We start from the raw sequence: 22409 nt of genomic DNA on the forward strand, positions 1-22409 counted from the left end.
AAAAGGCAGAAAGACCATGGAACATCTAGTGTTTCTTAGATTTCATGGGTAAAGATTGTATGTAATGTAATGTAATGTTTGATGTTAAATAGTAAAATGCTATCTGCATTATTTTATACATATCTTAAAATATTTTCTCCTGTTGGCTGGTTTCTCCTCCTTGATGTTGTTTTAGTTCCTTAGGCTCCATGATCCCACGTTGGTTTTTTTTCCCCTCTTCCTATCCATAACTGGTCAATTTATCGTTCTAGATCATTCTCCTCCAACTTCCAAATATCAGCATTCTCTGCTTCACTTCTTGGTTCTGTGTTTTAACTGTCAAAAGAATCACCACCTGAAATCATACTGTTACTCTTAATTCAACATAAAATTCTATCGAGATGATTATCTAATTTCTTTAATTCATTTGATCATTTCCTCCTAGAATTTCACCTTCACTTTACGGATGTCTTAAATACCTTTACTCATCAATATTCATCATTGTATCAGACTTAGCCATCTATATGTTTCTTATATTCTTCATTTCACTGAGAGGTTAACCATCATGAGAACTCCACCACTACAATACATTCCAGGGCTTAAAACCTCTCCCTACAAAGCAGGTCCTCCATCAAATCCCTCACTTCCACCAATGGTGGCGTCATTCTCTCTGTCTCCTCAGTTTGCAGTCACAGGCATATTGGATTCCTCTCTCTTTCTATCTCCATGTCTAGTCACTGTGGTTGATTATGCCAAAAGTCCCTTTGTATAATATCTATGGTACTAGGAACAATCTAAAAAATATTTTGATATACAACAGAGTTCTACTGTATGTCAGAGAGGACTGTATTCAATATCTTGTAATAACCTCTAATGGAAAATAATAAGAAGGGGGAGGGTATAGCTCAGTGGTAAAATGCTTGCTTAGCATGTACAAGGTCCTGGGTTCAATCCCTATTACTCCCATTAAAAAAAAAAAAGAATATGAAAAGGAATAGATAGATAGATAGATAGGGAGATCGATCGATCAATCGATTGCTCAATCTGATTCACTATTCTGTACACCAGAAAATGACACAACATTGTAAATCAACTGTATTTCAATTAAAAATAAAAAATAAGAAAATGTTTTACCACACAAAATCAGTACAAAATGGTATTTAGTGCCATACTGTCTCTCCCCAATTGCCACCTGCTTCATTCAGCCCTTATCTCCTCACATGTAGACCTTTGAATAGGTCATTTTTTTGTATTTCTAGTCTCTAGCCTCTCCTAACCAGTCAGCACTTTGTAGTCTGATTGCTCTTCGTTAAAATGCACATTTAATAAACCCAGCCTTTTTACACTTTACACTTACTCTGTGACTTGATGCTTGTTGTCCAGTGGAAATATTATGCCAGTCACAAATGTAATGTAATTTAAGTTTTCTAGCAGCCACATTACACATATGAAAAAGGAACAAGTGAAATTAATTTTAATAATAGTGTTATTATGTTTGACCCCATATATCCCCAATATTATTAATATGTAATAATTAATATTACTAATGAGATATTTCCCTTGTTTTTCATACCGAGTCTTTGAAATCATGTATCTCAATTCAGACTAGCCACAGCTATAGTACTCATGAGCCACATGTGGCTAGTGGCTACCATACTGAGTAATGCAGCTTTACAGTATTCCTTGTGTCTCCCATCTCTGTTCTGTGCTCAGGCTCCTGGCCTTGTATCCCTCCTTTTCCCAACATGATTAGATCCTGATAATATCTCAAGGCTCTCCTAGCTTAAGTTCTAACTCTCCTGTGTAGATTTCCCTAACCACCATAAGAAATATGACCTCATCTCATGGGAGGCACCAGCTATACCATGTAGCTGGCATGTTCTGTGTGCTACTTATTGTAATTAATGCACGAGAACTACATTGTCAGTATCTTGAGGGCTTCTTTGTCACCTTGTTATCACTTAGCAGACTGCCTTTCACAGAAGAGACACAGTAAATATTTGTCAATGGAGTGATGATAGTATGGATTATTATAAGTATATAAATAGACTTTATTAGTCAGCAGGCTTATATTACTGACCAATTTGCTGTGATAACACATCATACTCTCACCAATTTTATGGTAAGGTTAACTTTATAGGTTTTAGTAAAGATTTTTCCAAAACGTAACTCTTATTCTTGTTTCGGAAGGATAAATACCAGAAAGCGAAGAGTAACATGTACTAAGTAGTCAAGTGAAACTAGTATGATTTTAGTTCTATGATTTATTGTGTATATAGAGTGATAAGAATATTGATATATGAGCTTAATAGTATTATGGAAGACATAATTTAGTGAGCTCCAACAAGTATTGTCTGATTATCTTATCAGTGTGGAGGAATTCTTGGAAACAAATTCAGAAGATTTAATAAAAGAATGTGTTGAAAAAAAGTGATTTGGTAAGGGATCTCCAACATCAGTTTGTGATAGGAAGGTTGTGTACAATTGCTCCCTGGGCGTCTATGACAAATGCTTTATCAGGGAGTGGTAGATGTGATGATGGGTTATATTTTTTCATACGCAAGGAGCGCTTGATGAGATTTCACACAAAGAATTGCCAATTAGAGTCCTGGTGTAGAGTATAAAGAAGCTGAATATGGCTACAACCTGAAATAGTGATGGAAAGTACACCAAACATAGCAGGGGCCAAAGCCAAGTACAACACAGTTAAAGAGAAAAGCTGTATTGGGGAAAAAAGCATAGCCATTCAAACAGATGAGACCTCAACAGGGAAAAGTAGTTCAGGACACAGTGCTCTGGAAGGGGAGATACCTTCCTAGATTGTCAGTTGAAGCTTGCATTTTAAAATTGTTATTAATTTTTTGGCTGGTAGGGCTAAAATATGTGAGTAAGAAAGCCTGAAAGCCTGGCTTAAAATAAGTGGGAAGTAACAAAAAGTAACAAAAAGAGAGAAAATAAAACTGAACACAATGTGAACAGGAAACCAGGCTCAATGACTGACTTGCTGGATTACACTGAGGCAAAAAATGTTTCCTAAACAGTTGACTTGGTACCTTGATCTTAACTGTCTTTATCATCATCACTGTCATCGTTAATCATGGTAGCTCCCTGTTGCTAACCCTGGTAGCTTACCATGGTCAATGTCTTACCTTGACCAAAAAGCCTTTCATGATCTCTGACCCAGTATACACCTCCTATCCCACCCCTCCCATGTCAGTCTCTTCCTGGCTCACTATGCTCCAGCCACACTGGGCACATTTGTGTTCTTCAAACACTAATGTTTGTTTCTGTGTCAGAATCTTTGCACATTTATGGCTTTTCTAGAGGTCTTCACCCTTCTTCTTAGCATGGCTGTCCTGTTACTCAGGCCTCAGCTCAAATTATTACCCTTCTACAAGATTTTCTTGCCTACACTATTCAGCATTACTCAGCACTGCCCATACAGTGCTACTTGAAATTATGCATTCCGCTATTGGTCTGCCTGTCCGTCTATCTACCTTTGTTGTTTATTACCTGTGTTACCCGTTAGCATATGATCTCTATCAGAGCAGAAATCTCCACTACTTTCCTTCAAACTGTGATTCCTACTGTCTAGAACTCATGGTAGATGCTAAAAAATACGTGTTGAATAAACAAATGAATGAGTTGAGTATTAAGTGCTAAAATCCATTGTATTATCAAAACTGAAAACAGCTCAGAAAGATAAGTATTATTTTCTTTTTGTGTCTGTTTTATTAAAAATGAGACCGACTTTTGAGAGATTTTGCCAGGATGCCAAGTTATTTCGAGAGTCATGTGAGATAGTGAACAAATTATAATGCACAACAGTTATGTAAGATATTTTAGTTCTTGTTATTGGTACAGCACACTTATTTGCTAACTACTAGTGACCATAAACTAGTTTCACTCTTTGAAGCTATATGAGTTCCTATTCTAATTTTTACCATGGAATAACTATTCCTAAGTCAGAGTCTAGAGCAGTAGGCATAGGAGTACACATCTGCTCATGAATCCTCTTAAGATTACATTTGTGATTAGCTGCTCACCTATGTAATGATGTCAACACCAGGATAAATATTAAAGCCATGGCTGAGCACAGAAAAACCTTACAAAAAGATGGTAGTTCAAGTTGGTTCCTGTCTTAACCTTAGCTACACCGGTAAATCCTCCCTCTTAGGGTAATATATCAAGAAAAATTTAGTTCAACCAGCTTACTCTTTGGGGGTAATAAAGAAAAAAAACATGGTGTTCACAAAGTTTTAAGAGAAAGTAAAATATAGACATAATAGTGAATAAAAATCTGTTGATGTAAATAATCCAAAAATTTTGTAAGGGGAACTGACAAATTCATTTATCTTCCTGTGATCACTTTTGCATCTCAGTTAACTAAAAAGTTGTTTAATTTTTGGGGGGTCTTAAGATGAATCTTTACATATGTTAATTCTGGAAATGTTAAAGTTATCATTAGTGTTCTTAATCAAAATTTTTATGTTTATAGTGAATAGCCTTAATATATAAGAAGTTATTGCAAGTGACTATACCAAAGACATAGATAGCTCTGCAAAATACTTGAGCATTTCAGAAACTAAAAAATGTAAATAAAAAACAAAAATTTTCAACCCAAGTGGTAACCAAAAAAATATATTAAAACAATGAAAGATTCAATTTTGTTTATCAAATTGGCAAAAATGTAAAAATTTAAAATGTCATTATCTATTATTAGCTGCAGTGTGAGAAAGGAGTCACTTTCATATCTTGCTTGTAGGAGTGTTGAATGTTGTAATCTTTTTGGAGTGCAATTTGGCAATAGGTAGTATAATTTTTATAATTTGGTGTGCAGGCTTGACTGAGTCCAGCAATTTGTCCTCAGGAAATAATCATAATTTATGCAAATATGTAGCCTTAAGGATGTTTTTCACAAAACTGCTTATAAAGAAAAAAAGAACTGACAATAGCCTTTCAATGGGTTTAACAAATTATGTTTCATACATAAAATTAAAATTTTAAATAACTCTTTATGCAATACCTTAAAATGTTATAGGAAAATAATTCATCTCATTTAAAAATATTCATAGAATAGTAAGTAAAAAATAGGAGTAACATGATGCCATTACTGAACTTCTAAAACATATATCAGTGCATAGAAAAGAAACCATTTGGCTATATATCAAAAAGTCCATAGCATTTATCTGTGGTGATAGGATTATGAATTATTTTTATTTTATTTTTTCTTCAATATATTTTAATAAATTTCAACAATGAATATTATATATTTCTATAAAAAGGAAATATGATTTTTATAAAAAGTAAAATAAAAACTAAATGATTGTAAAATTACAATTGATGATATAATCTCAATCAAAAATGAGATAATGAAAAATGAGCAATATCACAAGGAGTAGAGAAAAGAAGAAAAATAAACCATAAAATTATAAAAGCAATTAAGTATAAGTAGGGGAATGGGAGAGATGGAAGAACCATATTTCAGAATTGGATTTCAACCCAAGCAATGCACAATGAGTAGGTATTAGACCTTTTGTTTTTAATGTGTATGCCAAAAATTACCAGTCAGCAGAGTGTACAAAGTATTTTTAAAAATGTGTGTTTCTTTCATTTATTCTCTTTCATCAATAACTGAAGAGTTGATGTTATTTCCTTCTAGGCCTTATTAATGGCTTGGAAAATTATAAATGAAATTAAATACGGTACACAAATTGAATTCCCTAAATATTCCCTGAATAATAAATTCCCTGAATATCCTATTATCTATGATGTCTCATTATTATTGTTGTAGTTGCAGCCCATGATACATTGCACTATTCAAAGAATTTTTGTGTACTTTATCCCATTTATTCTCACTAAAACCCTTGGAAAGTGTTTGTATTATTTCCATTTTACAGATGAAAAAAAAAAATCTCTCAAGGTTACAAGACTCCTCAGCATCCCAGCAGTGCTCAAAGCAAATAGAAACTAACAAAACGAAACATACTGTAGATCGTGATTCTCAAACTGAGCAATACTTTGAAGAACACCATTTATACCAGACATGAAATTCTTGTTACCTTTTTACCTTCTGTAATAATAAACATAATTCCAAAATTGTTTCCTCTATTTCAATGAGTGGTCTCCATGAATATGTAAGAGCTCCTGACCACAGAGCATCACAGTATGGAGTTTCCAGCGCCCTTCATCACAGCTTTCATATCACAACAAATCTTACCACAGCTTTTTCAACATTCCATGCACATGTTGCAAAAAGAATGTTCTGCAAATTATTTAGACTTCTTTTTGAGAATTTTAGCAAAGCTCTATTCTTGACTTCTAATCTGATTTTTTAAAATGTGTATATAATAAAAGATACATCATGATTATTTAAGAGATGGACTTCTGCTGAGGAAATTATAAATATGTATTAAATTAACAATTAAACATCCAAGAGCCTTTAAAGATAATTTAAAGATGGAACTGGAGGCAGATTTGGTTATTTTACTAAAATATTATATTTTTATTTCCTATCTATATTACGGAATTTTGAACATAAAAATTAGAAAGTAGCCTCTAAGGAACTTAAGAAATAATTAAAATTAGCTTCTAGTTCATAGGATTCCTTTTCACCCTTGTTGGTGTTATTTGGAGCTGGGAGGAGAGATGTAAACATCCAAGTAGGTAAGCCATCTAGCACCCTGACTCTCAGTGTCTTTCTCTATTTCTGTTCAGTGACACTGCCTCCATTTCATGGCATCCATCCTCTCTCATCTATATGCTGGAAATTCTCAAAATTTCTTATGTAGATCAGACTTTCCTCTGAGTTCTGGAAACTTTTGCTCAATGTAGTATTTCCATTTGGTCATCTCCATGGGCACTTCAGAAATAATTTATCCAAGATGGAACTCTTCTCTTCTCCTCAAATATTAATATGTTTTCAATCTTCACTATCTCAGGAAATGGCAGCACCATACATCCAGTTGCTTGAGCCAGAAACCTTACCATCATCCTTTGTTCCTTACCTTGCCCTACCTTCACATCCAGTGCCTCAGGAAGCTCTTTCTTTGTAACTGCTAACTATCATGAATCAGTTCCTACCTTTTACCTCCACTAACAATGTGGAAATCCAAACCTCCTTACAGAGCTTTATCTGCTCTTCCAACCACCATTTCCCCAACCTGGTGTCATTACACAGCAGCCAAATAATCTTTTAAAACAAACATTGCAACAATAACAACCTCTATTAATTTTTCAGTAGGCTAACCATTCAGGTCATGTCCTAGATTAAATATGTATGTTTCACATGCTTCCACTTGTTTTTTCAGAGATTTATTAAGCAATAGCTGATGTATGAAATACTGTACATGTTAAACCATGCAATTTGATGAATTTTGACATAGGTATACATCTGTAAAGCCATCACCACAATCAAGATAACAAACATACCCATCAACTTCAAAAGCTTATTTATGGCCTTTTTAATGCTTCCCTCCTCTTTTTCCCACCTGTGTCCACAGGTTACCGCTAATCTGCTTTATGCCATTCAAGATCAGCTGGCATTTTCCAGAAATTTACAGAAATGGAGTAATACATCTACTTGCCTAAGCTACTCACAGAGTCCAAAGTGATTTCTCTGGTTCCACTCTTACAAAAAGACAAAAAGCAAACTAACAAACAAAATACAGGATGAGCAGGTTTAATGAAAATTATTGGGAAAATGCCATCATAGTTGTCCAGTTTTTAGAAGGGCTTATGAAACTTCTGAAATACTGTAACTCTTTCATGGACTTGTATCTTTTTCAACCCTAATAAATTATATTAATAGTAAACTTCTTTTTCAGTTAAAATAATAATAAGCCTTTTTTGGGCCCAATTTTAAAATCTAGATTTGTTTTTCTTTTTTTGACATTAACATTAACATTATGGTTTGGGAGATCCTGTCTTTCTAGGGACCCTGTGATGTTAGTTAAAGCAACTGAGTGTGCTTTGTGTGTTTACTGAAGATCTAAGTCTTAATAATGCAAGGAATCCTTACAATGCAAAGAATATTCCATTTTGTAAGAATTTTTCATAGACCTTGCTAATAGATTATTTTTAATTTAATATTTGATGATTATATGTGTTATTTATTTCAGATTATATACAAGTTTGATTATATTGTATAATTAATATTTGAAAACTATAATTTCTCTTCCTAGAATAATGATAGCATGTTTTGCCTCTTGTTACTTAAAAAGGTTCATTTTAAATTGCTCTTTACAACACTGAGTTGAAGGAAAATGCCAAAATACAACTAATTTCATTTCTTTTTGGAATTTGACATTTTCCACTAGCTAAGTAATATAAAAATGCATCACTAAATGAGCAGTGTTTTAATAGCATCGTTTTCACAACATTTTAATTGTTGTCACATTTTGTTTTTGTTTAGGGAGACGTCTGGTGAACACCCGAACACCCGTGGGATCTAAAGAACAAGTAAGATTTAAAGCATTCTAGTTTTTGGTCTGTTTCTCAAACTTCCTGTTTTATTACTTAATAGTATTTCTTTACTGCTGTAAGTTGTAGCTACCTAGAAGAGTGTTAGCAATTTTATTATGGAGCTGAGGAATAAAAGTGAACTTCCACACTTACAGATTATTTGGAGGCTTTAAAAACCTAGGTGAATTTTCTGTACATGGTAAGCAGACATAAAGCCACTACAGATGGAATGAATTCCAAGCCCAAAGTAATGGGCATGTTTTTATGTTCAAGAATGAGTATGAATCCTTAGAGTGAATTTTTATAAGGTTCTTTTCCTCACAAAATATATATTGCTGTAGTTGTCTTGTTCTTACTTCTTGCCTATCAGTAGAATAGCTGAGTGAGTGGTTGAGTTTATTCGCTTGACCTACCTCGTGTAGAACCATGACTCAGTACCAGAGAGTTTGGGTAATATGAAATAAAACCCCCAACCCCTGAATTGGAATGAAATGTGTTAGGATGATGGGTTGGAGGGTAATGCAGTAGAAAGGCACACAGTTGGAATAATGGTCACAAGGAAAGAAAATGAATACTGGAAGAATTGAAAATAATAGCAAAGAAGGAAGCAGATCACCATAAGAATAAAGAGTAAACAAATAGATTACATATGCCTCATTGTCAACATTTGGAAGAAAGGAAATAGAGGCAGAATGAATTAAGAATAGAGTGGAGACTGGAAACTAAAGTGAGGTAGAGACGGTATGTAATAGCTTGTATTTGAGAAAAAGGAAGAAAAGAGTAAGTGATAAAAGATGGGAAAAGTTCCGTTTTTTAATTTTTGTTGCTTAGCTTGCTTGACAGTTTAGTTGGTTGAAAGTATAACTTGAGTGGTTTAAAAAATAGAAACACTGAATATTTTTATCTATTTCATTGAAGATGAACAAAATCTAGTCATTGTATAATTATTTGATGTTTCTGAGAATCTTGCTTGTGCTCAATTTAAGCCATGTTTAAATGAGGAAAATGTTTCTTGATTTGTTTCAAGTTTTCTCATAAGTGTTCTAAGCCTGCTCTACTCTTGAAATCATTTGACTTCTAAAGAAGGGAAAATCATGCATTTAAAGAGGTGAAATAAGTTATTAAAATGTATTTCTAATCTACAGAAAGCATATGTTAAACAATTCAAATTTACAGTCAGAACAGTTCAAATTACTTCTGCATTCAGGAACATAAAGCCATAGATTTACCCTATGGTTACCCTGTAATTGCTATTTGCAGGCAAAGGGAAAGTTAAAACTGGTGCTGATCTCTATTTTAATGTACTGATTTACTAAGGAAACTTGTAGAATTGAAAATTTTTCTATCCCAAGCATAAATCATAAAGATTCAGAAAGGTAATCTTGCTTTTACTGACATAAAGGTACAAATAAGTAAAAATTCATTTTTAGCAGCATTTCTACAACATTTTAATAGGGAAGTGTGACTTTAAGTTTATGATTGTTTTTGTTGTCCATTGGTTTTTGGGTAGCTCTTATGTGTTAATTACTTATCATCACAATAAAAGGTACCTTTCTTCCTAACAGTTAAAGTATCTTGGGGAAAATATTGTGGTTATTTGTGGTCTGTTGTGTATAAAGCTATTACTAACAGTCTGCCATCCATTATTTCTCCTAACCATAGAGCAGAGTTTGATGGTGATAAAGTAGAAAGTGCCTGTTGATTCGGACTCCAAAATACTGGGTAAAATCTCAGCACCATCATTAAGATCCACTTAGTCACCTAGGCCTCAAAGTCTTAATGTTCAAAATGAAGATAATACTGTCTACTCACAAGATTCCTATGACATTTAAACAGCTGACCAATCTGAAAGTATTTGGAACTTGGCCAACATTAGTAGATGACATAACTGGTGACACTTGGGTTCTAGCTCCCTAGAGGTTCCCATCCAAAATCCCACGAGTCACACAAATGATTTTGCAAGGATTGTTGCCGGTGTTTGTACTTGTGATTCAACTTTAAAGTTATTTTGGGGGTACATCAATCTATCAGTCTATCATAAGCTTTAGTTATCATCTTCATGGTTCTATATCTGGAGTGCTGGGAAAGTCCTTCAGCCTCATCAAATTCTCTACCTGTTTTCTGGTGCTTTACATTCCTCAAAGGAAGAAAACTAGGAATCTCTCCCCTATTTTAGTAGTGCTAGGATAGGTGGTTTTACAAACATGCCCTCATATGATCTTAAGATCTTTCATGTGAAGAAAATGTGATTGTCCCCTTCTGATGATTCTCAGAAAAGCCAAATAACATGACTGAGGTCACCTAGCTAGAAAAGGGAAGGAACTGGAATTGGGACCCAGAACTCTTCCCACATTTTGCTCATGTACATTGCAAAACACCCTCCTACCTTCCTTAGTGAAATATAATATTTTCAATACTCATATTTGTATAAGTGTTATCACAATGATTTTGTCCACATTGGTATAGAGAGAATATTTAATATTTAGAAAAGAAGAAGGGAGGCAAAATGATGACTAGCTCCCAAAAAGGATGAGGACTGCTCACTAACTGGGTGTTGTGCCTTGGACAAACTTTCTGAGAAGACATTAATAAGCATTAAAAAAGACACTTTCTACTTGGCCAGTAGACATCAGAGTCAACCTCAAGTCCTCATGGTTATACCATTAAGATCCAATTTATCTGCATTCCTCTGATAATTTAGCAGAAAGAAGTCCAGGTCCTATATGTCTTTCCTCTTATTGGTGTTCCTCTTTTTAATAAAACCCCAAGGATTCTCTTTTCTTCCCCTGGTTTTCTGCTGATGGTGTCAAGTGTATGGTTCATCTGAGTTGGTCTAAATATACTTGCTGAAGTCGGGGAAGAGGATCATTATTATAACCAAATGCACATTGAATACTTTGAGACACCAGCCTCTTGAATTTGAAGGAAAAAAGAACTGTTAGAAAAAATTAAAATGAGGCTCCTGTATGATTAGTTAATTAATTTTGAAAATAGTTATATTTCTAAATAACTTTATTAAAATAAACTTGTTTTATTATTTTGTTAAACAAATTATCCTAACCTGTTAAACAAAATCAACAAATAATTCTTGTTACTCCTTCACATACACACTTACACACGTGTACACACACTGTAATATGCTCTCCTTTTTTGATGAAATAGTCTATATTATACAATTTTTAGAATACATAATGTTGAGAAAGTAATTTTGGAAAAAATTTGAAATGATTGAGCCTTAAATGTGTTACGACATTTTTAAACTTTAAATCATCTACACTGATCTAATCACTGTGTTTTAAGTAGTCACCGTCTTGTTTTCTAAATGAGAATCTGACTGTGTTTAGAAATACAGTTTCATTGTGCTGATATCATAATACAGATTTCTCTTTCCTTGAATTGTCCCCAGTGTAAACATGCTGCTTGATAAAGATGACAGTGAAGTTAATTTGATTGCTAGGCAACTGTATTGTTATTCCCATAGATAAACACACTTATTTCCTCTTTGGTGTTTTCCTGCTAAGGGATTTCTGGACTAGTACAATGCTTTCTTTTGGATTGATTGTGATCTTACTCATTCTGAGTAGTTGCATAGATATCCTTTATTCTTTTGTAAGACTGGATTTAATGCATAGAAAAGTTCAGAGGGAGAAGGAGAGCTATTAGATGGTATTTTTTCAGAGCAGGTTTGGAAACAGGGATGTTATTATTAAGAAGCATTTGGAGTCATGTACAACAGAAACATGTTTTCTTCTAGACTGTGAGAACTAAGTATAATCTTGGGATCATGGGGGAGTTTTATTTACAATATCAACTTCATTCACAAAACTCAAGTAAATGCTTCCAGGATGAAATAAGGTAATAACAATGGACAGAACAGTTGTTTATTTTATGTGACTACCTCTTTATTGCCAAGGAGCGTTATTGTACCCCTGTGAGACTTACACAGAGCTTACAATTTACTTGATACAGAATAATGTTCATTGTCTGCAACAACTACTGATGATGAGGATCAGAAGGCATCAAGAGGGCAAAAATGTAGCAGCCAAGAGGAGTTCAAGAGTGCAGTATCATAGTGAGTCTGGTTAAATTGCAAGATGCACCTAACAGGGATTATGTTACCCGGGAACCCTGGCTTGCACCTTGATACTTTGAGACCACTAGACTGCCTACAGTGCCCTTTTGTGAAAGGAAGGAAGAGTTGAATTGATGGGACCAGAGTAATGGAAGTAATGCTGACAATGACACCTTCACCACCACTATGAAAAGCAGAGTCGACACCTCCCAGGGCCTGTTACACCTGGATATTCCCTGAATTTTGATGCTACTTTGGCTGTCTGGCTTAGGGCAGAGATGGTCTTGTCTGCAATGCCCATACATTTGTAACCAAGCAATACTTGGATTTTTTATATTCTTTTAGAGTCACATGCTTATATCTGGGGGGAAAAAATCAACATCCAAAAGGGCTATTTCAGGAGAGTGAATTAACTGGCCTCCAATGCTGCCTAAAATGCAACAGGGAAAGGAAGAGATGGAGGCATGTAGCTTATGTGTTTTAGGGCAGGAAAAAACCTTCCATCATTCATTACTCATGGACTTTTACCATAGAAGTGAGTAAGGAATCTTCAGTTTTTGAAGACTGTTATTAATTCTGTCTTGTGAGTGATTGCTTCTTTCTATCATCAGTGATCTTTGGTAGAACACAGCAATGATGGTGCAGTACCACAGGGTATTCCCATGGTGCATTTATTTCCTCCATCACCTTGAAAGTGGTTTTCAAGATTAATTCTAGTGTCAGTGGCCCCATATATAAATTGTTGTTGCAGAACGTCTTCATAAGATGTCAAAGAGTTTAGTCACTCTTTTGTTACTTTGATGTGAAGTCTCTATACTCTCAGGAATTGAAAACAAAGAAAGAACTGGCAAGAGTTTTCAAATATCATTGTGTAAAGTTTTTTTTTTTTTTTAGAAATTAACATTTGTACTATCTGGTTCCCTCTCTTTAACTTTCTTTATTTCTTTCCCTGTTGGTGTGATTAGTTGTGTTTATCTGTTTCATCCAAGACATTCAGATACTCAAGAAACTTTACTGGAAACTTAATCTGAGACAGTGACCAACTCTATGATATAGATTTGATATAGATGTTTGCAAAGTGGCCTAGTGAATTGTGAATGCAAAGGCAAGTCATAGTGCTCCATTCAGCAGCATACATACTAAAATTTCAATCATTCAAAGAAAGTTAGAGCAAAGACAAGTCGCAGATTTTCTTTTAGAATTGCTGAGTTTTATGAAATTTTGTGAAGTTTTTCTCTTCTACCTGGTCATATAAGATACAATGGCAAGGATATATACCCTCACAGATAATGGTGATTCCTTATCCTGGATTGTATAAAGGCAAAATACGTACAAGTGGCATCAAACTTTAATTGACAGCTTGATAAAAAATTTCAATACTATTATATAAGTCTTCTTTGTTCTCATTTCCACTTAAAGTAGAACATTCATTTGTATATAGTTTCCCTATGTCTGTGTGTGAAAGGAAACCATCTTAACCTGTTTGATTTTTTTTAGCCACACATATTAGAAATCACCTGCCATAACTTCCCTTGAGTGTATGAATTTATCTCTTTTGTAGTCTTCTCAAATACTGTAAATAACACTTGGCTCATGGTACTCACCCAGTGTGTATGGAACAAGTATATCAGTTTTCTATGCTGTGTAACAAATTACCACACACTCAGTGGCTTAAAACAACACAATTTATTATCTCACAGTCTCTATGGGTAGATACAGACATGACTTAGCAGGCTTCTCTGCAAGGATGCAGTCAATATGTCATCCAGGGCATAGTTCTCATTTGGAGGCTCAACTGGCAATGGGTTTACTTCCAAGTTCACTCAGATTGTTGGCAGAATTTATTTCCTTGTGAATGTTAAAAATGAGGGCTCTAGCTTCTTGTTACTTGTTGACTGGAGGCTTCTCTCTGCTCCTAGTGGCTGCCTGAAGTTCACTGCGTCTGGGTTTCTCCAGAAACCCTCTCACAACATGACACCTTGCTTCTTTAAAGCCAGGAAGGGAGAAGGAGAGCCTCTAGCACCTGACTGATAACAGGATGGAGTTTTATATAATATAGCATAATCAGGGGCGTGAAATCCTATCTATCACCTTTGCCAAATTCTGTTGGTTACAGGTCCTGTCCACCCTCAGGAGGACAGGATTATACAAGAGCACAGACCAGGAGGAAGGGACCCTGGGGACCACCTTAAAGTTTGTCTGCCAAGGAGGTATCATCATAAAAACTAGTATCGGGAACAGCCCTGAAATCCCAACTTGGAACCATAATTTAAATTACATTAGAGAAAGAAAAACATGTTAGTTTGATCTTACTAAAGAAAATGTAAAATAGCTGTTAAAATAGCTGTAGAATTGTTACTACACTAGATTTACAAAAGCACCATATTTACAGCATTTCCCATTGTAAAAGGCTGAATCTTCAGGGAACAGGAATATATTCTTTGCTTACTCTGACAATGAATAGCGTATGAACCTCTTTCCTTGCTGAGTGCATTCTGAGCTTCAGGACTTAAAATAACACAGTTTGTTCTTAACGTACACCTCACCGTCTAGTATTGTTTGGCCTATAACAACCACAGAGGTGATTATATACTATGCAATTAAAGACTGCAGTTACTAAGCATTTTACCGTCTATTTACCTGTAGGTCTGTTTTCTTACATAGCACTTAATTATATAATATTTAAATCAAAAACTCCAGGTTTACTAGTGTTCCAGGATATGATAATAATAGTGGAATTATAAGTTATTCCCCCAAGAAACAGTGTATTGAGTCATATGGGACCATGTAACATCGGCACAGCCACATCTGGTGATCCCTGAAAAGCTCTCCACCTTTTTATCTTCCTGGAGTTCAAAAACAGATACTATTTTTGACGGCCCCTTCAGACCATAATTGCCACTTTCTACTTAAGAAAAGCAATCTCTAAGGTAACCAGGAGACACATTCCATAGCAATTTATATCTCAGGCAATCTAAATTATAAACATAACTACCTATGAACCCTAACACAAAGGAGAATTTTTCCATGCCATAATAATCAGCATAAACTATTGAAATTTAAAAATAATTGTGTTATCCATATTGATTCTTCTCAGGGACACTGGGACACCCTTTGTGGACTTAACTGAGTATACTGGAGTAAAGTATTACATTTTGGACTTACTGAGTATATTGGAGTAAAGTACTTGACATTGGAAACAAGAGAACTATTTCAAAGTCTCTGGGATTTGCTTAGATCACCAAATCCCTTTCCATGTTCATGTAGGAGAACATCTCTCCCCCTTTCCCAGAGATATAAAACTTTAGAAAAATTGAATTAAAAATAAAGAGTATCAAAACAAAGAAGGCTAAGGATGAAGCACTGGTCAGAAATCATGAAGAAAGAAACTCAGATAACCTTCCTAGACACCAGCTCCCAGTATACTCTCAGGATACAAGAACAAGGAATAAAACTGAGGTATTCTTTGGAAAAACATAATGGTCTCTGAGAAAATACCCACACATAATGACATATAGGGGTTGTTATTCCAAAGTGAATCTATCTCATTACACATCACCTTGTCATAAATCCCTTGACCACACACACATCGACACAGAATTTTCCATAATATTTTCCTAAGGCACTACTCAGAGTGTCAGGGTTGACCAGTATATGAGGAACAGTTTCAATATGAAATAGAACAATACAAATAAAGATACAAATCATAAAAAAGAACACTCAGAGAAAAATTAAAAGATCCTGAATATTTAAAATATTACAGTTGGTGGACAAAAATACAAAAGGAGAAATGAAAGACAAAGTTGATAAAATCTCCTAAGAAAATAAGCAAAAACAAAAAGTAATGGTCAAAAATATTATAAGGACGGAATTAATACAATATATTCAACATCTCACTAAAATGATTTCCAGAAAGGAAGACCATAGAAAATCTAAAGGATGAAAATAGCAAAGAGATGACAAAAAAACTAGAACTGAAGAACATGTTTCTCCAGATAGGAAAAAAAAAAAAAATCCAATGACTTCTTACTGTATGAATTGGTAAAAAAGATTCACTGTATGGCACATCATGGGGAAATCATGCAATAACCAAGTTAAAGATTCTAACCCCATGGACTATAGGCAGCAGAGAGGGTGGTGGTGATCACAGGTCACATACCAAGAACGAGAATAAAATTGTCGTTGTGGTTTTCAAAACAACATTGAATACCTGGACTCCAGAAGACAGGAGACCTTCAAACTTCTAGGGTGAAAAGTATCTCCAACTTAGAATTTTATATCCATTCAAACTGTCAGTAAAGCATGAAGGTGTAATAAAGACAACTTCAGACAAGTAAAATATTTTAAGAATCATGTTCCACATACTCCTTCAGAAGAAACAACTGGAGGATATACATACTCACCACTAGGGAGTAAATCACATAAAACAAAACAAAACAAAGTTATCCAAGAAACAAGAAACCAAGTACAGGAAAAAGGTGAAGGGAAGTCCCAAGAAAATAGTCCCCAAAGCAAAAGATTGAGATGGGAGTAGGAAGGAAAAGGCATGAAGGGCTCCAAGGAAGGAATGGAATTGATGGAAAGTTTGTGGCCATCTCTGAAAATGAAAATTTCCATATTTGGAAAGAAGTATTAGTAATCTTGTGTTGGATTTATTAAAGCACTTTAGAAAGATAAAAGTAGGGTGAAGCACATCAAAGAGCTAAGTAAATTTTTTGAAGTAGTGGGGACTTCTACTGAAGGAATATACATTTGTATAATACTATAAAGACAAATACTGTATGATATCACTTATATGTGGAATCTTAAAAAATAAAACATACTTGTGAATTTAACAAAAATAAAACAGGCTCACAGATATAGATAAGGAATGAGTGTTTACCAGTGGGGAGAGGAAAAGAGGAGGGATAAGTCAGGAGGAGGGGATTGAGAGGTACAAACTATTATGTATAAAATAAATAAGCTACAAGGATAAATTGTACAACAGAGGGAATATAGCCAAGATTTTATAACTATAAATGGAGTACAATCTTTAAAAATTGTGAATCAGTATGTTGTATACTTGTAAGTTATATAATATTGTGCATCAGCTATATCTCATGAAAAAAGTAGTCAGGAACTTGTACTGAAGAAATACACATTTGTATAATACATTATTTTCCCTTAGATTTTATATTTTCAGAGGCCTTGGGGATGATGGAGGTTACACTCTCACTGTTCTTCTTCCACGCTGAGCTATCTTTGGTTAGTAAACTAGTAAAGTATACTGCTAGTGAACACAAAGTAATATGGTATGGAAAACAAAAACAAGTAGTTGAGAGTGGAAGAGTAGAGCTGAAAAGGTCTATTGGGATTAAGTTTTTATATTTTCCTAAGACAGGTGACCACATATGTCTATGTATACCTCTACTCACAACCTTACCAATGTTTTGACATAAAAATTAATTTATCTTTCCATTTCTCCTTCCTCGATGTATGTAGATGGGAACACATGCTCTCTTAATTTTATGCTTTAAAACAACTTTACATCAGAAGAGGTTAACATAAGATGAACTTACATTTTTTTGCTCTACACATTACACTGTATTTTTCCCCCACTATAAAAAAGAAGACATATTGAAAAAAAAAAGTCTGTAGGGTCCTTTAAACTCCAATTAATTGTAACATTGATTCCTTATTTTAATAAAGTGTGAAATTTTAAAATATCAGTAATATGAGTTTAAAATATCATTAATGCTTCTTAAAATTAATGATTAGACCAGCAGGTAAGTGCTTACATAATATATTTTCCCAATTTCAGGGTAAAAAGTAACAGGTAGATTATGTGACTAAATATGGTAGTTGAAGCCCATTGGGAACTGCAAATCTAGGGTTCAATCTCCATTTTAACAAGGAGAAATCACTTTTAGAACTCTGGGGATCAGTGACACTTCAGAATAATATTAGCCTTTTAAAGTTGAATTTGTAAATACTAAGGGAATGAATGACTCTTGCTTTGTTTGTTCCCCAACAAAAAGAGAGTTCTTTTTTTTAATGATATGTTTTGTTTATTCTTGAAAGGAAGAACAAGAAGAAGAAGAGAGAAGTAGAAGTCACATTTATAAAGTATACGTTAGTATATTTGTTCTCTAGCCTTTCTATCATAGGAGGACCTAGAATGATAGATTCAGACTTTAATGTTAAAAATCACTCTATAGCACCAGTTGGATACACCTCCAATCTTTCTTTTGACAGCTAAATTCATGTGCTTCAGACAGGAAAGTGAAGGAAGTCTTCATTGAATCAATTGCAGTATACTTCATTCTAAACCAGACAGCAGAGACATCTTATGGTTCATTGATGCATTTCGCTCTGTGGAGATTAAAAGTTATTTAATTTATAAGGAGGAAAAAAAGTCCAGGTTATTCAGAGAAACCCCAAAAGTTCTCTGGTAGAGGAAATTCCAGGGCCCTATATTTCCCAGATAATTTTTGAATGTATGGCTTTATTTTTCTACAGCAAGGACTACAGCTTAGTGAAGCTAGTCAACTGTTCTAGAATAGTAGCCCAGCCATTGAACAATGAGAGGTTTGAATTTGTCTTCCAGACATACCCATTATGATAAGAAATCTTGATTTGCTCCTCTGAGAAGAAAAGGTATCTCTCATTTAAGTCATGGTTATAGTCAGTGAAGCTTGCTAAAATGTATTAGAGAATAATAAAGTGAACTTTATTAAAAGGTACCCTTGGGAGCAATCCCATCATCCTCTACAGCTGAAAGCTGCAGACATTGTCTGCTAGCTCTTCCTAGCTTTATATAGAATGACTTTTTACAAAAAGAATTGAGGGAGTGTAATTGCAGTCACCTTTTTAAATGATCTATTAGTGTTAAGTGGCTTACTTAGGATACAAATTAACTGGATACCTCCTTGTTTTATTTATCAGTTATTCCAGGCATGATACTCTTCTCTCGTGTATGAAAATTAACATCATCAAGTAGATATTATTCATTAAGCACTTTCTATTTGCCATTTGCTGTGCTACTTTCACTTACACATGCTATTCCTTTTTGTTCTCACAACAGCCAGGCAAAATAGTTGCCATTTTATTCCCACTTGGTAGAGGAAGAAATTGAGACTCACATCAAGTTTTCTATTTTCTGCTGCATCATTTAAAATGTCTAGTAAGGAACTGAGCAGATAGAAATCGGTCCATACATATTATTGCCTGACTTACTATTAATGTCCCTTAGTTGAACTTGCTTCCATTTCAAACAGTGGAAACAAACTGTAACTATAGCAAAACTAAGTGGATCTTTCGTTTTGAAAGTCCACTAAAAATACATACACTGGAGGGCATAAAGGAAGTGTGGCTAATGAAGGGATGGATGATTCCAGCAAATGATGCTATGGTCTGTAATGAGTTTAACACCTGGCGGATAATGCAAATGGCACTGAAAATTAGCTCATTTTTGGCTTCCTCATGCCTTGTTCAAGTGACTAAAATGTGCATTAAAAATAAGTCCAATTTTTTTTGTATACACACATGTTTTGAATCTGAGCTCAGTTCAGTGTGCTTATTTGGAAAGAGTCATTTCATTAACTTGTTCCTCTCTTCTTGCTCCACCAAGAGATGAGTTATATGGGTTCCAGGGGAGGTTTGATTTTCACCTTTACCTCTTATTCATGGGCAGCTTTGCCTTCTGCCCCCTAATTTGCAATGTGGTTATTTTATCCCAGCATAAATTTCTTTTCTCCCTGGCACTTTTTCACCTTGTAAAAATGGGAATGATCCATATGGCTGAAGAATGTCAGGAAGGGAAACATTTGGGAAGAATTATATGGGATGCAGTCATTCCGGATCCTGATCATCTTATACCACAAGAGCCAAGTAGGAGAACAGCCACAGAGGGTTATGCGCCAAAAGTTTAGAATTCCAGAGTGTTTAGAGCAGATAGGTGATTTTAAATTGCTGTGGTTATATAGCCCCAACAAGAGTCATGTTGAGATGCTTGAAATGTAGGAGGAGGATAAAGATACAAAGTTTTTATTTTCTATGGTAATTTCTTTAAAATGTTTCAGGTATAGGCTAGAGATATTTTAAAGCTTTTTGTGGAATATTCTTAAACTTTAAAATGGATTAAGATAACATAGATGCTTTGTAAATTATGGATTATACTAGTAAGAATAATATTGAATGCCAAAACATAATAATTTGGAGAGTTTGTGTTGACAATAGCAGTTTATCTTAAATTCTTTTAAAGAGCAAAACTGTGGTAACTGTTCAGAGTCCGTAAGAGAACACACAGATTTTTCTAAAGGAGAAACACAAAGTGCATGCATACCCTGTCTTGGTTTTGTGGTGCAGCAAATGCTTTATGGTGGGATGAGATATTCCAGCAGTTGATTCTTCTAGGGGTGCAGTGGCCATAAGGCCAGGAAGTGCATGGCTTGTTTGAAAGGTAACAAAATCATCTGAAGGATTTTATTGATGCATTGTCATGTCCTGACATGTTATAATGTTACCAGACATTCAGAAATTGTGATTTTTTAAAATGCGCTTATAAAGGTTAAGCCTTTAGTAAGCATAAGAGGAGAAGAGCCTTTTACCAGCAATCACAGGCCAGTTTAAAAACACATGGTAGTTAAGGAGATCTAGATTAAGAAAATAGAGTTTAAAGGAGCAAGTAGTTAGCCAGTTTTCTTGCTAATGATGATATCAGAGCTCAACTGATCATCCACATTTTACTATCCATCACTAAAACTAACCCCATGCTAAAGTTGAGTAGATGTCTGTGTAACTGGCACTGAACAAGAACCTCCAGAATGAACACATAGGTCCAGTGGATGATTGCCCCCACAGGACCAGTCACATCTTAGCTGACTCCCTTAAAGTGTGTACTTATCAAAACTCAGAAGTCAGAAGGTATTTATATTAAAGAACAGTAGTTATTTTTAGTCTTTTACCACATTGTGGCACTTCAGAGACTAAAAGACAAATAGATATATTTGAATAGCGGGGGACGGCAGAGAAAGAGGCTTTGGTTTGCAGGACAGGTCCAGGTATTTGATGATTTCTTCGGTTTAAACACTTTGACTGGGGCTGCATTCCAACTATGGCCCCACTCATAAAATTCCTGAATATTTAACCACAGGCTTTTGCAAGCCAGTGAGAGTTGGGTTCAGTATATCACTGAAAGTTGCATTAAAAATCTAAGCAGTGGGGTAGCACAAGGGAGCCTATAGGCACATAGTGGGTTTTCCTTATACTTCCTTGATGGGGTGCGAGCACGGACTCCAACGTCTTGGAAAGAGTCTGTCAATCAAAAAGAGCTTCCTTAAGTCCTAAAGGGAAGAGGATATTAAGCAAATTACCCAGCACAGATTTGGGCACAGAGAAATAAGAAGTCCAGTAACCAGATTAAAGTAAATTTTTGAGATTAGAAAAAAATGTCTTGGTATATATAAAATATCACAGTGTCCTATAGTTTTCAGAGTACAGATATTTGGCCTCCTTATCTCTTATATGTGGAATCTAAAATAAAAAAGACACAAATGAACTTATTTACAAACCAGAAATAGACTCACACATACAAACAAACAATGGTTACCAAAGGGGAAAGAAGTGAGGGGAGGGATAAATTAGGAATTTAAGATTAACATATACACATTATTATATATAAAATAGATAAACAACAAGGACCTATGTATAGCACAGGGAAGTATACTCAATATCTTGCAATAACCTATAATGGAAGAGAATCTGAAAAAGAATATATGTGTATGTATGTGTATAATTTTTTTATTTTATTTTTTACTGTAACAATTCTCCTAATCCCCAACGCATATCACAAATAATTCTTCCCAGTTGTTCTTGTTTACCTACCTCTTTGATAGATGCTTACTAATTCAGGATT

The 22409-nt window shown here is 34.6% G+C and overlaps 1 protein-coding gene across 1 annotated transcript in view; it reads left to right on the forward strand.

The window, feature by feature from the left end:
• PTPRD (protein tyrosine phosphatase receptor type D) overlaps positions 1-22409 on the forward strand; it is a 1875912-nt gene that overhangs the window by 1264924 nt on the left and 588579 nt on the right. The window contains exon 10 of the mRNA XM_032477692.1: positions 8393-8439. The gene's annotated coding sequence lies outside the window, so the exon portion shown is untranslated. The remainder of the gene's footprint in view (positions 1-8392; positions 8440-22409) is intronic.

The sequence above is a fragment of the Camelus ferus genome, chromosome 4, assembly GCF_009834535.1.
Source record: "Camelus ferus isolate YT-003-E chromosome 4, BCGSAC_Cfer_1.0, whole genome shotgun sequence".
Classification (NCBI taxonomy): Eukaryota; Metazoa; Chordata; class Mammalia; order Artiodactyla; family Camelidae; genus Camelus; species Camelus ferus.